Source organism: Argopecten irradians, chromosome 4, assembly GCF_041381155.1.
Source record: "Argopecten irradians isolate NY chromosome 4, Ai_NY, whole genome shotgun sequence".
Taxonomy (NCBI): domain Eukaryota; kingdom Metazoa; phylum Mollusca; class Bivalvia; order Pectinida; family Pectinidae; genus Argopecten; species Argopecten irradians.
In genome coordinates, this window is record NC_091137.1 from 34,632,350 (window position 1) to 34,647,182 (window position 14,833).

The 14,833-nt window shown below is 33.5% G+C and overlaps 1 protein-coding gene across 1 annotated transcript in view; it reads right to left on the minus strand.

The window, feature by feature from the left end:
- The window catches only part of LOC138321431 (prostaglandin G/H synthase 2-like), a 46,944-nt gene extending 41,995 nt beyond the window's left edge, over positions 1-4,949 (minus strand). Inside the window, exon 1 of the mRNA XM_069265115.1 lies at positions 4,929-4,949. The gene's annotated coding sequence lies outside the window, so the exon portion shown is untranslated. The remainder of the gene's footprint in view (positions 1-4,928) is intronic.
- Between the last annotated feature and the right edge of the window lie 9,884 nt (positions 4,950-14,833).

Here is a 14,833-nt window from a genome sequence, read left to right on the forward strand (position 1 = left end):
AATAAACTATTTAAACTCCATTATAGTTCATAGTAAATATGGATATATAAAGAGTAAAACTTGCTACAAAGTAAACTCTATATAAATGATACCTACCCATAAAGGACAGATCTGTCAACCCAATTTGGTACAATTTACTAAATAGTTTACCTGTGTATAAAGGACACCTGTCTATATAGGACTCCTCAACCCCAATTGGAACAATTAACTGTATAATTGACCCTTGTATAAAGGACACCTCTATATAAAGGACACCTCTATATAAAGGACACCTGTCTAGAAAGGACAGACTCATCAACCCCAATTGGTACAATTAACTGTATAACTGACCTCAGTATAAAGGACACCTCTATATAAAGGACACCTGTCTATAAAGGTCAGCCTTGTCAACCCCATTTGGTGCAATTTACTACATAATTGACCTCTGTTTAAAGGACATCTCAATATAAAGGACATCTGTTTATAAAGAACAGACTCATCAACCCAAATTGGTACAATTTACTACATTACTGACCTCTGTAGGAAAGACATCTGTCTATAAAGGACATTTTTCTTTGTCCTTTTTGTAAGGTTGGACTGAATATGTGTATCTCCCAATAGAATTTATTTTCAGATACGGTTTAATTTCTGTCCTGTGTTGTCACAGTTGTCAGGCGCCATTCCATAAGGCTTCTAAAGTTTGCCACAACTTGAATGATAAATCTCTTTATATGTTTAGACCAAAATTAATTAAACTGTTTATCTTACTTTTGATCTAATTCAAACTCCATAGCTACACATACAAGCATACTTTTAATATGATGTCATGGTCTGACTGTTAAATCCATGCATCAGTAGTTTTGCGACCCCTTTTCCTTTGAAAGAGTGTGCATTGAGGTAAAACATTAACATATTGCTATTTCTGTCATGGAGATTTATCCTCAGACAGTCACCAAGTACTTTAAATATCTTCCATAAGGTTATATTTAATGTTCATAACAATTTTGTCGTTATGTCTACATTAGTCTTTCAGTATAGAGATAGTACAGCACTTGTCAAATGCTCTTAGGCATATTCCTTAAATTTCTTAATATATAGAGTTATTAAATTCCTATTTATCTTAAAAAAGAAATATCTGCAGTAAACCATAAATGCCATTGTCTCCATATGAACTCAAGATAGGGCATGAGTTATTGAGACATGACATATAGGAAAATACATAATATTCTGTCTTTGCATAACTAAGAGTTGTCTGCCCTTGCGGGTAGGTATTGATTGTGACATCATATTTCTAGATAAAACGACGTGAGATTAGATCACAAAAAAGACGTCATGACCTGCAAGGGAGATAACTGAAATGTGGAATGGCAGAAAATGCCTTAAATTTTTAAAACCCCCCCCCCCCACTCCCCCCCCCTTCCCCCACCACAACCCTATCCTTCGCTTTCTAATTTGTGAACTTGTTAATTCTCTTTAATCTTCTAAGAATCCAGTTATTTACCACACTATGTTTTAATAATGGACCAGTAAAGACAGATCAACATGAACTTATTTTTATTTTAATACTTACATCTGCATCGATAAACAATAAACATATCAAATTTTTGAATTTGTCTACTATAAACATGACAGTTTTGAGTTTAGAGCTAGGAATTAGGGATACATTTAGCCATGGAAGTGACGTGTATATTGTTACGGTCCATTTAAACTGTAATATCCTGGTTTTGACGTTAAACGAAGTGACAATACACGCATGTAGAACAATTAGAACATGACTTTAAGTTTCCTTCCATTCACTATCAGATTCCAGATCCTGTAACCTGAGTTCTGATTGGCTGGGTGGAGATTGGGTGTTACGCGGGTATTCCGACATCTACAGTCGATGACAGCGCGGTTAACCACCTATCTATATACTTATATCCTGTTATACGTATAATCACTGACAGTAACGACTTCCGATTATTCTGTGCACTTAAGCATGAAAATTGTCTTATCAGTTGAAAATATAATTTGTAGAGAAATATGCATATTTGACATGTCTAAACTAAGATGTTAATGGCATTCCTGTATACAATACTGTTAAATCAGGCGATTATGATATAGACAGATTTATGAATGAATGAAGACCAAAGAATAGGTATATCCGGCCTACAACATCTGGCTATTAGTGTATTTATTGAAGGTTTTGATATTATCAGTGTCTGAATAAAAAAAGTTTTCTATTAATAGTTATACTTTAATTATTTATAGATATATTTTTGGCAATATAGATCAGTTGAATTTATATCAAATCATACAAAAAAATTCTTTACTCCGTGGTCCACTTTTTACCAGCCATAGTATATATCCTGTATACATTTACCAGAAATAGACTTTACTAAAAACCAAATATCTATACCTATGATTCTGTACCACCAATATCTATATAAGTTTTATACGGAATTAAAATGACTAGCAGAGTGTTCAATTGATTTTATATTGATTCTAAAAAGACCTTATCAACATGGAATGGTGTATATATATAAATATATGCTGAGTAAGAGTTGTTATCAGTTTTATATAACAAATAATGAACTCCACATTCTGGGATCTGGTCAATCTCATTACAATCCATTAATCTGATTAATTTGAAAATTTAATTGAATATTCTATCAATTTATCATTAAAGAAATCATTATAAGTTTATTTAATCATTCTTCTTCTACACTTCAAATTGTATAATGTCCTTAAAAAAGGTATAATATCAATTTAATGATACTAGATTGCTATGATATTATCGCATTAATTAAAGTCAGAGAGGCAATTAATAATACAATCAGAGAAAGAATGTAAAAAAATATATATCTGTATGATATTGAAGAAAATCTAGGTAAAAGAAAGGTGAATATTGACAAATGTATGCAGTTGAATCTGTACTAAAGACCATCTCTATTAAGCATCCCTCTGTTCTAAAAGACCACTTCAATATCTCCCCAGTACATGTTTTCACTATATATATTTAATTCTATTAAACGACTCATATATCTTTAACGCAAGCAACAAAGATCTAAATCATCACAAACATATATGCTGATAGGTCAACATGATAATTGAAAAATATTCAGGCAAGTTCAAAATGATTTTAAATTAACAATTAAAGGTGAATTAAGTAAATAACAAAATGGCAAAACAAAATTTGACCAAAGTGGCCTAAATCTTTTAACATAATAATCAAGTGATTAAATTAACAGATAAATCATATTCTGAACTATTTGAAATGAAAATCTTCAATATACAGGGACAAATTATTAAATTCACAGAGTATAAATCTAATTTAAGTGAATGTGAAATATGATAACTTTTTATACATCTATGTATATATATCTTCACACAAGAAAAAAAAGGAAGTATTTGTGAGTTACCTCCCTTGTATTACACAATGTCTAATAGAAAGTGATAATTGCATGAACTAAGGGAGGAAATTCTCACAAAAAACCCACTCCAAATTATCATTCTGAGTGATGATTTTAATTACCTTTTACCTCAAAGAATTTTAAGAAATTGTTCACAACATTTTTCCAGATTTACAATGTCTATCAAAAGTTTAATATAACAGAAAATTCTGAATTCTTTAAAATAATTTGCAAAAATGTTAATAGAAATGAAAAAATATATTTTGTACTGTAATACAGACATTTTGAGCTCGAATAAAGAGGGGGAGGGGGCAGGAGAGTTGGAGAGGAAGGGGAGGGGATTCTTTTTTCAAGCGTGGTGCATACTGTTTCTGTTCTCTGTGCAGACATGCTTTATCTCCCTAACAAGCAAACAATTCTTCCTGTACATACACATGTAACATGTCACTTGAAGAAACTTTTAACTTCCATGACTACCTCACATGAATTTCCCATACTCTATCCTGCTGCTGGAACAAGTCTTTTGTTTGTTTTAAACATCCTTTGTTATAGGTTAAGAGATAAGTCTGAAACATTGGTTAAATAAGGGAATGGAATTGATCAATTCATCCTTGGGTCACAAGATCACTTTTCCCCCACATGTATCATGTAATACAATGTACATAAAAAGTCCCCTTCTAAAAGCTGTAAGTTGTGATATCTTTTTTCTTTTTTTTTCTTTTTTTTTTAAAGAACGAGAGAAAAGATAAATATTTTTTGAAGCAATATATGCTTCTCTCCCTCCCCTCCAATTGGGTCATAAAATTTGTTTTATCTTAAATCTTTTAATTTCACATGTATATAGTAATGATAGATCTATATGGATTTTGTGGATATCTACATACAGCCAATTAGACATTTTGTTTTTGTCTAAAATGCATCCTTATCTTTAGAAGTAAGATCTCCTGTTACATGCACAATTCAACTCTTTTTGTTTTTAAATGACAAACTTAAATTTGTATACATGTACATCTTAATTGAGAAAATTTATAGATTCCATTTTTTTTTAATTAAAATGTTAAAATCAAAGGTATCTATCTGTATTTTTAATGATAATAAACAATGCACTCAATTGATACAATTTTAAAATCAGTTATTCTGAATTAAGCAATAAAAATCTATATAAAACCAATTATCTAACCTCAAATATATTTGTATTTTATACATTTAAACTACATGGAAGTGTAATCTATTGAGTCAATTATACCTATATACTTTATTCAGTAAAGCATATCAATTGAACAAGTAAGATTTTTTTTCATTTAAAATGTCAAAATCAAAAGTATTTATCTGTATTCTTGATAAAAATATACAATGCATTCCTTGGTGCAATTTTGAAATCAGTTTTACTGAATATTGCAATAAAAATATATTTAAACCTATCATTTAACCTAATATATTATATTTTATAAGTTTTAAGTGTAATCTATTAAATAATTTAACTTCTTTGACCCAAATAATTTATACCTATACTTTAATCAATACAGTGTGTTAATTAAACAAGTAAAGAAAACTTACATATCAGTAAAGAATCCTATGTGAATGCTTCCTGAACTCTGTAATCAATGGCTAACTTACACTGGTAGTGTGTGATATTTATACGATACTTGAACCTATTTAATACTACCAATACACTCACAAGATTAAAAATTAAACCAACTTTTATTGGATCTAAAGAAGGATTCGACGATCAGCCAATCCATGCACAGTTACACCGAGATTTCTCGCCTGGCTCTGATATTTAGCGGTATAAACAGGAAAAGGTACTACATATATATATAAACAAATGTACATATCGAAGAATTTAAAAAAATCACAACTGTACACAATGTTGTTGTCAAGGAACCTCAATTAAAAAGGCTTTTAACATGGTCACATTTAAGTGTTAACATTGAGAACTTGTTTTTTATCAATGATAAAAAGTGTAAAAACAAGAATACAAAAGAATCTGGCATGTTTCTAAATGTAAACAATAGTCGATGTGCAGGTCAGATCCTTTTCAGCACGGCAATTAAATATGTATAGTATACATGTACCCCTAAGCTACTGTGACAGATCTTCAGAGTGGAAACTTGTGTGAGCTAAAACCTTAGACTTGATCCAAAAGTCGGGCAAAACCTGTTTGATTCTAGATATAAAAAAAACCTGGCCAAACTTGATTAAAACATGAATGTCTGATTAAAATTCCACATACATAAATGTATGTTGTATAATCATTCCTAAATCAACAGAATGGTCATTACTGGGGCGTCAGAGTTCAGGACAAAAGTAAATATTTTATCCATGTGTTATTTACTGAGATAGCCACCAGCAACTACCTAACAATTACAATGGCGATCACAGATAGATAAACAAACCAATAAATAAACAAAACAAAATAAGAACAAGGACATAGTCATTCAGATCCCTCGCCAATGGAGATATCAAAGCCGAAGTAAATTTGATTGTGGAGACTTATGTGTATGAAAAAAAACAGGAACAAGGATATAGTCATATCAAAGCTGAAGTAAGTTTGATTGGGAGACTTATGTGTATGAAAAAAAAACAGGAACAAGGACATAGTCATTCAGATCCCCCGCCAATGGAGATATCAAAGCTGAAGTAAGTTTGATTGTGGAGACTTATGTGTATGAAAAAAAACAGGAAAAAGGAAGTTGAGCTAAAGAAAGATGGAGTCAGTTATACAGCCTTGACATTTATATTAGACTATATACACAAAGATGGATGGAGTTTTGCAAAGTAACATTTACCATTAACCATGATATTTTCAGCAATGTTTCCATGGTAACGGAAAAAGTGCAAAAAATGAAAACCTGAAAATAGCAAAAATTACTACTAGACCATAACAAGAATGTGTCTATGAAGTTTCGTGGAAATATCTCTGCTGGTTTTAGAGTTATGCTCCGGCAATGAACCTGCTACAAAAATATGATATTTTCAGCAATGTTTCTATGGTTACAGAAAAAAGGACAAAAAGTGAAAACTTTAAAATAGCAAAAGGCACTACTAGACCATAAGACTAATGTGCCTATGGAGTTCCGTGCATATATCTCAACTGGTTTTCCAGTTATGCTCCGGAAACGAACCTGGTACAAAAATATGATATTTTCAGCAATGTTTCCAAGGTTACGGAAAAAGTGCAAAAAATGAAAACCTAAAAATAAGCAAAAGGCACTACTAGACCATAGGAACAATGTGTCTATGAAGTTTCATGGAAATATCTCTGCTGGTTTTAGAGTTGTACTCCGGAAACGATTCTTACATAAAAATCTGCCATTTTCAGCAATGTTTCCATGGTTACAGAAAAAAGTACAAAAAGTGAAAACCTTAAAATAGAAAAAGGCACTACTAGACATAAGACCAATGTGTCTATGAAGTTTTGTGGAAATATCTTTTCTGGTTTTAGAGTTATGCTCCGGAAAAGAACCTGGTACAAAAATATGATATTTCAGCAATGTTTCCATGGTTACGGAAAAAATGCAAAAAATGAAACCTAAAATATCTTTTCTGGTTTTAGAGTTATGCTCCGGAAAAGAACCTGGTACAAAAATATGATATTTTCAGCAATGTTTCCATGGTTACGGAAAAAATGCAAAAAATGAAAACCTAGAAATAGCAAAAGGCACTACTAGACCATAAGACCAATGTTTTTATGAAGTTTCGTGGAAATATCTCTACTGGTTTTAAAGTTATGCTCCGGAAACCATTCGTACGGACGGACAGACGGACGGACGGACGGAACCCATTTGTATATCCCCCGCCAACTTCGTTGGACAGGGGATAAGAAGAAGCGACAGAGCTACATTATATGCTTAATTGTAAATTTGATATACTTATTTCTTAAAACAAATTTATATTCTAGAACTGTTGATAAGAATTTGCTCCTTTTTCTTTAAACAAATTATTATAAACATTACATATACATGTATGTACTTCATTAGATATGACAGCCAAGAAGACAGACTCAAATTTCATGAAATAAAAATCAACACCAGAACCAAGAAAACAGTATGAAATAAAAATCAACAACAGAACTTAAGTCACCTTGTCATGTGAACTTTAATATTTTTACTTCGGATTATTTTTTGATTTACCGAGTTTGTTCCAAGAAGTTAGTACCAGGTGCTCTTATCACACTATTAAGTTCTGTATTGTCATACATTTTGTATTACTGATGCCCATAAGTCTCACGACAAACATGTAATGTTGCTTTTAAAACCAGAGATTCATCCAAGACATTTTCAAAGTTCAGGTTATATGTGGAAAGACAGCAATAAAAGAGCTGACTTACCTACGATTCTATCACAATTAAATTTGTCAGTGTGATGAAATATATTCCAAAGAGAAACATCAAGGTGTAATATTACATCCGGGTCTGAGGAATAGAATGCCGCTGGTACGATAGGAGTACATCACCCGATTATACAGACACGTTGGTCCTCCACCTGTAGACACGGCACATGTTTCTGCCTCACTCCAGCTTAGATCCTGTATATCTTACTGTAAATATGCATAATTTTGTGGTACTATTATTTTAGCATTTAATGACATGCTAAAATCTATAAATAGAATGTGATTTACTACATGACCTCCATATAACTTCATATAATTTCACGTAAGAAATGCATGTATCTAAAAGGACACCTGTTTTTAAAGGACCCTTCCATGTAAAGGACACATGTCTATAAAAGGCGATTCCATATAAAGGACACCTGTCTGTAAAAGACAATTCCATATAAGGAACACCTGTATATCAAGAATGTCCCCTTTATATTGGACACCTGTCTTTAAAGGACAATTCAATATAAGGATCATCTGTATATAAAAAATGCTCCCATATAATGTACATTTATCTATAAAGGACAATTCCATATAAGAAATGCATGTCTCTAAAGGACATTTCAATATAACAGACACCTGTCTATAAAGGACAATTCCCTATAACGAACACCTGTCTATAAAGGACTTCCTTCTACGATTGACATCTGTCTATAAAAGGCATTCCAGGTTAGGACATCTGTCTAAAAAACATAACAGCACCTGTAATTATTACACATACATGGTGTGAATTAGAATAAATTAAAAGATCTTGGACAAATAAATCATTAGCTTCATCAAAGATCTCGTAATCATACCATTAATATCTGCAACTAGAATAAGGAACATCTGTACTTATTTTTATGGCGTAAAGACATTTTTTCAGTTCTGAAAGTGCTGAGTAAAACGATCCTGAAAGGTACGGGTAGGTTTTTATTGCCATCTCAGTGTAGTTCCTGGGAGATACGACTGCTTAAAGTTGGAGCAGCCGAATTGTCATACTAAACCAACATCAACATCCATGGGGGAGTTCAATAGAACCTAATTGGCACCAAGTCTACTGCCAATTCGATAGACGGACCCCACAGGGACCTTAAAACTCTACACTCCATGTGCCTCCACCTGATGTACGCTGCCATCTTGAAGCTATTTATTTTAAATTTTCCTGTGACTACTATCTGTTTACATGGCAAGATGTAGGATATTATGGAAGATATATAAATGGCAGAATTATAGATTGTCTCATAATATAAAAAACAACTAATTATATTATGCCTTCAATTTTTTTGTTCTGCAATTAATGACAATGATCAGTCTACAGTAACGGTGTAGGGCACCTGCCACTGGTAATAGGGTTTGTGCTTTTACCTCTAGGTACATCGAGTGCCACACATGTAGAATCATGCTGGCAATTTTTATGTGATTTTGACATGATTCTCATGCAAAAATCATATGATTTTTCTTACATGAAATACCTTTTTCCACACACATGTGAAAAATGTGTAAGATACATAGGAATATCATAGCAAATGTTTTACGCTTCAGAACCATGACTGATTTTTCATATGATTTCAATTTTTTCTTTAACTTTGGTAATTTTTCTCTCTTGCAATGTCATTCATGTGGATATCTGTTTGTTCAGATAATTTCTCGTTCACTTTTCCAAATATTGAAAGTGATAACACCACTGTTCCACAATTAAGAAAATTGGAAACAAAATTTAGTTTTGGGAACAGAACAAAAAATTTACTGCCATGGAATCATGAAATTGATACCAAATATTTTCGTGTTCTTTCCCATACTAAGTGAGTTGCAGAACACGAAATGTTTCTTCTAATCTATCAGGCTCTTATTAGACTTGACTATGGTGAAACATCGTCTATGGATCAACTCGCAGTTCCTATCTACACATGCCTGAATCTTTCCAGAAACAAGGATGACGTTATGCACTCAGGGAACAACACATTTGAAAAGTCTCCATATGGAAACTAATAATCCATCTTTAGCAGATCGACGGAACAACTGAAATCAAGTCCGAAAAACCCTGCCTTCAATCTTGTATTCAAACTTTAATATCAAAATATCTCCACACAGACTCATAAACTCATACCAACTTTTTTGCGTCAGAATAACAAATTGTCAAGAAGATCTAATAAGTCTAGACACCAAAGCTGAGTACACCGTATCGGATGTACCATCACAACTCATTCATCTCTACATGAGATGATTACACTAACCGAAGAAAATAAATCCTCTTTTCGAGAGTGCATTAGGAATTTCCTTGATCACATTTAGATCTACAACAACGGTTTACAAGATAGCAAGAAAGTTTCAGCAGCATGCTGTACAAGTATGTATTTCTCAACTTCCATAGAGTTCATCTATTTTATCGATGTGGTCAAGGTAGAAGAGCATGACTAAGCAGTCATCTGTTGCGACACTTTATCAGTCCTTCTAAGTCTGCAAACAAGAATCCTCAAATACACTTAATACAAAAACTTCTTATCCAAATATTTTAATATCTGCAAAAACCAAAATTGCATTACTCAGGATTCCCAGCCATGTAGATATATAGGAGAATGAACTGCACGAAACTTAATACAAACAGATTTGAAACTACATGTACCTAATTACACCAATAAAAAACCTTTAATTTAGCCAGTCATCAAACACCATCGGCAACAAATGTGGTCTACTGAAACTTAAAATACAACTTAAACTTAAACAACAGTTGTCCAGTTGGGGAGATCGTAGAGAAGACGTTGTCCTGTCTCGGCTCCGAACAGGTCATACATATCTTACCAATGTACATCTGCTGTGAGTGGAGGATCCTACTACATGCTATCCAGGTGATTCTCCTCCCTCACAGTAAAACATATTGTATTGTGGATTGTAAATTTATCATACACAAGTACTAAGATGTCGCCAACATGCTAGCTCTTTTTCATTTTGTGAAAATTGATGTTTTTTAAATTAAAGAAATCAGCCTGTTTCACAGAATTTAGATATCATAATTATCTGACATTATCTTCCATTTCTTGAAATGAATTTACTTTATTTTGACTGAAAAATTATTTTGCAATTCACAACCTCATAAACGTCCATGCAGACATCGATGTTTTAGAACACAATTACCTGGGTTTTTTTTTTCTTGATACGTTTTAAAATTAAACATGATCAGGGGAAGTTCTTGTTCTTCGGGTAGTGCACTGGATTTTGTTAACTCATGTAGAGAGAATTCAGCCATGGCCATACAAAGTACATCCAATATGATGTACTCAGCTTTGGTCTAGACTTGAATTTAGAAAATTCATTATTCTGATGCCAAATGGCTGTACAAGTTTTTGATTTTGTGTGAAGATATTTTGATATCACAGGTTGAATACAAGTTTGTAAGTTAAGTTTTTCAGGTCAGATTTCAGTTGTTCAGTTGATCATCTAAAGATGGATCAATAGGTTCTAGACATAGTGACCTTTCACAAGTGTTGTTCAAAACCTATGAGTGCAAGAGGTAATCCTTGGTTCTGGAATCTGTCGATAGGAACTGCAAGCCGATCCAAGAACAATTGAATCATGGTCTAGTTTTGATATAATAAGAGCCCGATGAATGCGAAGAAGCAAAGCATGGTCTATCCCAGTCAGTATGGGGAAGGACTCTTAAATGTTTGGTATGAATTCATGCCAATACATTTCTCAAAACTAGATTTTAGTTCCCAATTTTCTTGTGGAGTTTTGATGTAACTCACTTTCCAAGTTTGGAAAATATTTTCTTTACAAGACCCGCATATGAAATATCTGCATCTACAATCTGTAATTAAATTAAGTACGTAAAATGCAAGTAAAGAACACGTGTGAAAATCATGTCCCATGTCTATACATTCCATCACCAGGTAAAAGTCTTTCATTGTTCTAGAACTTCTCAAGAAACGTACTCTATAAATGGTACACAATACAATTCTATGTCAAATGTCAAGTCTCACATTATCTAAGAATGTAATTATTAAATAGACACAAGAGATCCCAGAGGGATCTTGGCGCCCACCAAAGAATGATCTATGTCTGACAAACGAAAGAGGGATCTTTTCTCTGCTTTTCAAACTTTTACTACATATTACTACATATGAAATTTGAAAAAGATCCTTTGAGAACTATCTGAGATATATAACGGTAACAAATATCAATAATCAAATTCCAAGATGGTGGCTTGTCGGCCATCTTGTTGACCGATTGGTCCTAAAATTCAACATGCACAACTAGACTAGTAGGGGAACCTGCAAAAATTGGAGACAGATCCCTTCAGTACTTTTTGAGAAATAGTGGTAACAAGCTTCAACTATCAAAATCCAAGATGGCGGCCTGTCGGCCATCTTGTTCACCGATCAGTCCCAAAATGCAATATGCACAACTAGCGCCCTAGGGGAACCTACATGTGAAATTTGAGAAGAATCCCTTCAGTCCTTTCTGAGAAATAGCAGTAACAAACTTTATCTATCAAAATCCAAGATGGCGTTCTGTCGGCCATCTTGTTCACTGATCGGTACCAAAATGCAATTTGCTTAACCAGGGACCTAGGGGAACCTGCACATGAAATTTGAGACAGATCCCTTCAGTACTTTCTAAGAAATAGTGGTAACAAGCTTCAATTATCAAAATCCAAGATGGCGTCCTGTCGGCCATCTTGTTCACCGATGGGTCTGAAAATGCAATATGCACAACTAGACCCCTAGGGGAACCTGCATATGCTATTTGATACAGATCCCTTGAGTACTTTCTGACAAATAGTGGTAACAAGCTTTAAGTATCAAAATCCAAGATGGCGGCCTGTCGGCCATTTTGTTAATCAATCAGTCCCAAAATGCAATATGCACAACTAGACCCTTAGGGATATCTGCTCATGCAATTTGAGACAGATCCCTTCAGTACTTTCTGAGAAATAGCGGTAACAAACTTCAATTGTCAAAATCCAAGATGGCTGCCTGTCGGCCATCTTGTTAACCGATTGGTCCCAAAATGCAATATGCACAACTAGGCCCCTAGGTGAACTTACATGTGAAATTTAGAAAGATCCCTTCAGTACATTCTGAGAAATAGCGGTAACAAACTTTAACTATCAAAATCCAAGATGGCTGCCTGGTGGCCATTTTGTTGACCGATTGGTCCCAAAATACAATATGCACAACTAGGACCCTAGGGGAACCTGCATATGAAATTTGAGAAACATCCCTTCAGTACTTTCTGAAAAATAGCGGTAACAAGAATTGTTAACGGACGGAAGGACGGACGGAAGGACGGACGACGGACCACGGACAAAAAGCGATTTGAATATCCCACCATCTGTTGATGGTGGGCTAAAAAACTCATCAGACTTTCAGACTTAAGGAAATAATTCATTTCATATATACAAACAGTTTTATCATAGTATACAATCAACTGTAAAATAGAATTATTTCTCTATGAATCCTGCTACTTAACACATATGATGTTTTAATTGTACATGTATTATAACCTTATTGGCCCCCAATTTCATCAAATTTTCAACTTATTGTTACAAAATTAACATGCTGTATCTGAAACTTTAAATTACTACATCCCTGATTCATCATTAATCATAGTAGATTTCTATCATTACTGCTCTAGTTGCCATTGTAACCATTTGAAATATGCATAAATTATTGGAATGTGGTGAAATTGTTCATTTTTCGCCTATTTTGAGGTAGTTTTTCTCAAAGCAACAATAGAGGGCAATCTTGAACAGACTTTATGGAGTTCAGGAGAAATATCAAGTTTGTTCAAGCAAAGAAGGTAAGTGCAATCACAAAAGCCAAAGGAGACCTCAATGTTTCATCTTCATTGACCAATACAGATGAAACATTGAGGTCTTCTTTGCCTGTAGTGGTTGCACTTACCTTCTTTGCTGTACCTCTTACTCCAATCACCCTGCATATCTCCGGATATCCAGCCTAGGGACCCAGGAACCCATCACCCCATCCACCTACAAACCACCGGCGTTGGATCTATCCCCGCTGTTTCTAAGTTTGTTCAAAGATGCGCTCTATGATTTCTAGATGAAAAACTTAGCAAGAATAGGTAAAAAATGACCATATTTCCCCATTGGCTTAATTTATGCATAATTTGGATGGTTATCATGGCAACAACAACTACAATGATACATAACTATCATACATATTGTATCAGGGATGTACTAGATATAAAAAAAATTCAACAATTTAATCACAATAACAGGTTTGAAAACTTGACGGATTTGGGGGCCAAAAAGGGCCCAAATCACATATAGTTATTTCAATATGATTATCAAAGACTTTAAGTATTTTTTTTTTTTTTATAATGTTTGTGACTAAGTATACAACTGATTCAAATCACTTTTGGTAGGTAGGATATAAGTGACCAAGCGGTCTTAAAGTGGGAGGAAATGGGAGCACTAAGAGTGAACTCATGTGATTGGGCAGGTGACCCTAACCTTTTTCCCGTCTATACCCCTGGGATCAAAACTCAGCTGGCTAGCTGAAATACGAATGGCTGAATTAACCACTACAACAGCTGATCACAGACTAAGAATTGTATTCAGCATCTTTATCAATTGATTATTTTTTTTTTTTTAACATAATCCAATGAATCATTATCAGACTGTGCTTATTTCTACCAAACTAGTTACAAATCAAAGTACTGAAAGTACTAAATGGCTCGGTCTCGATGATTGGAGGAATATATTTCTAAAGTCTACACTTTTTTTTTTGACAATAAGAAATAAATTTTGCTAGTGTTCCTTCCAGTTTGGACTTTTGAGGATTTCTTGGACACCAAGGTGTTAAATAAGAAACACATACTAAACTCTTGGGAGCCCATTCTAATATTTCCTATGATGTTATATGCCAAATGATTTTATAGCATCTTTAACCTTTTCCTTGTTAATTCGATGTCAATTAAAATATCCATTCTGAATTGCTATTCTCATCAAGTTCCTGGCACCAAAGTATCAGTTAACAAGTATTGTTTTGCAGCAGAGACAGACAAGAGGCATATTTTTCTATGCCAAAATGTCTTAAATGTAGAATATGTCAGTCCTCTAGAAGACTTATCAATACAGT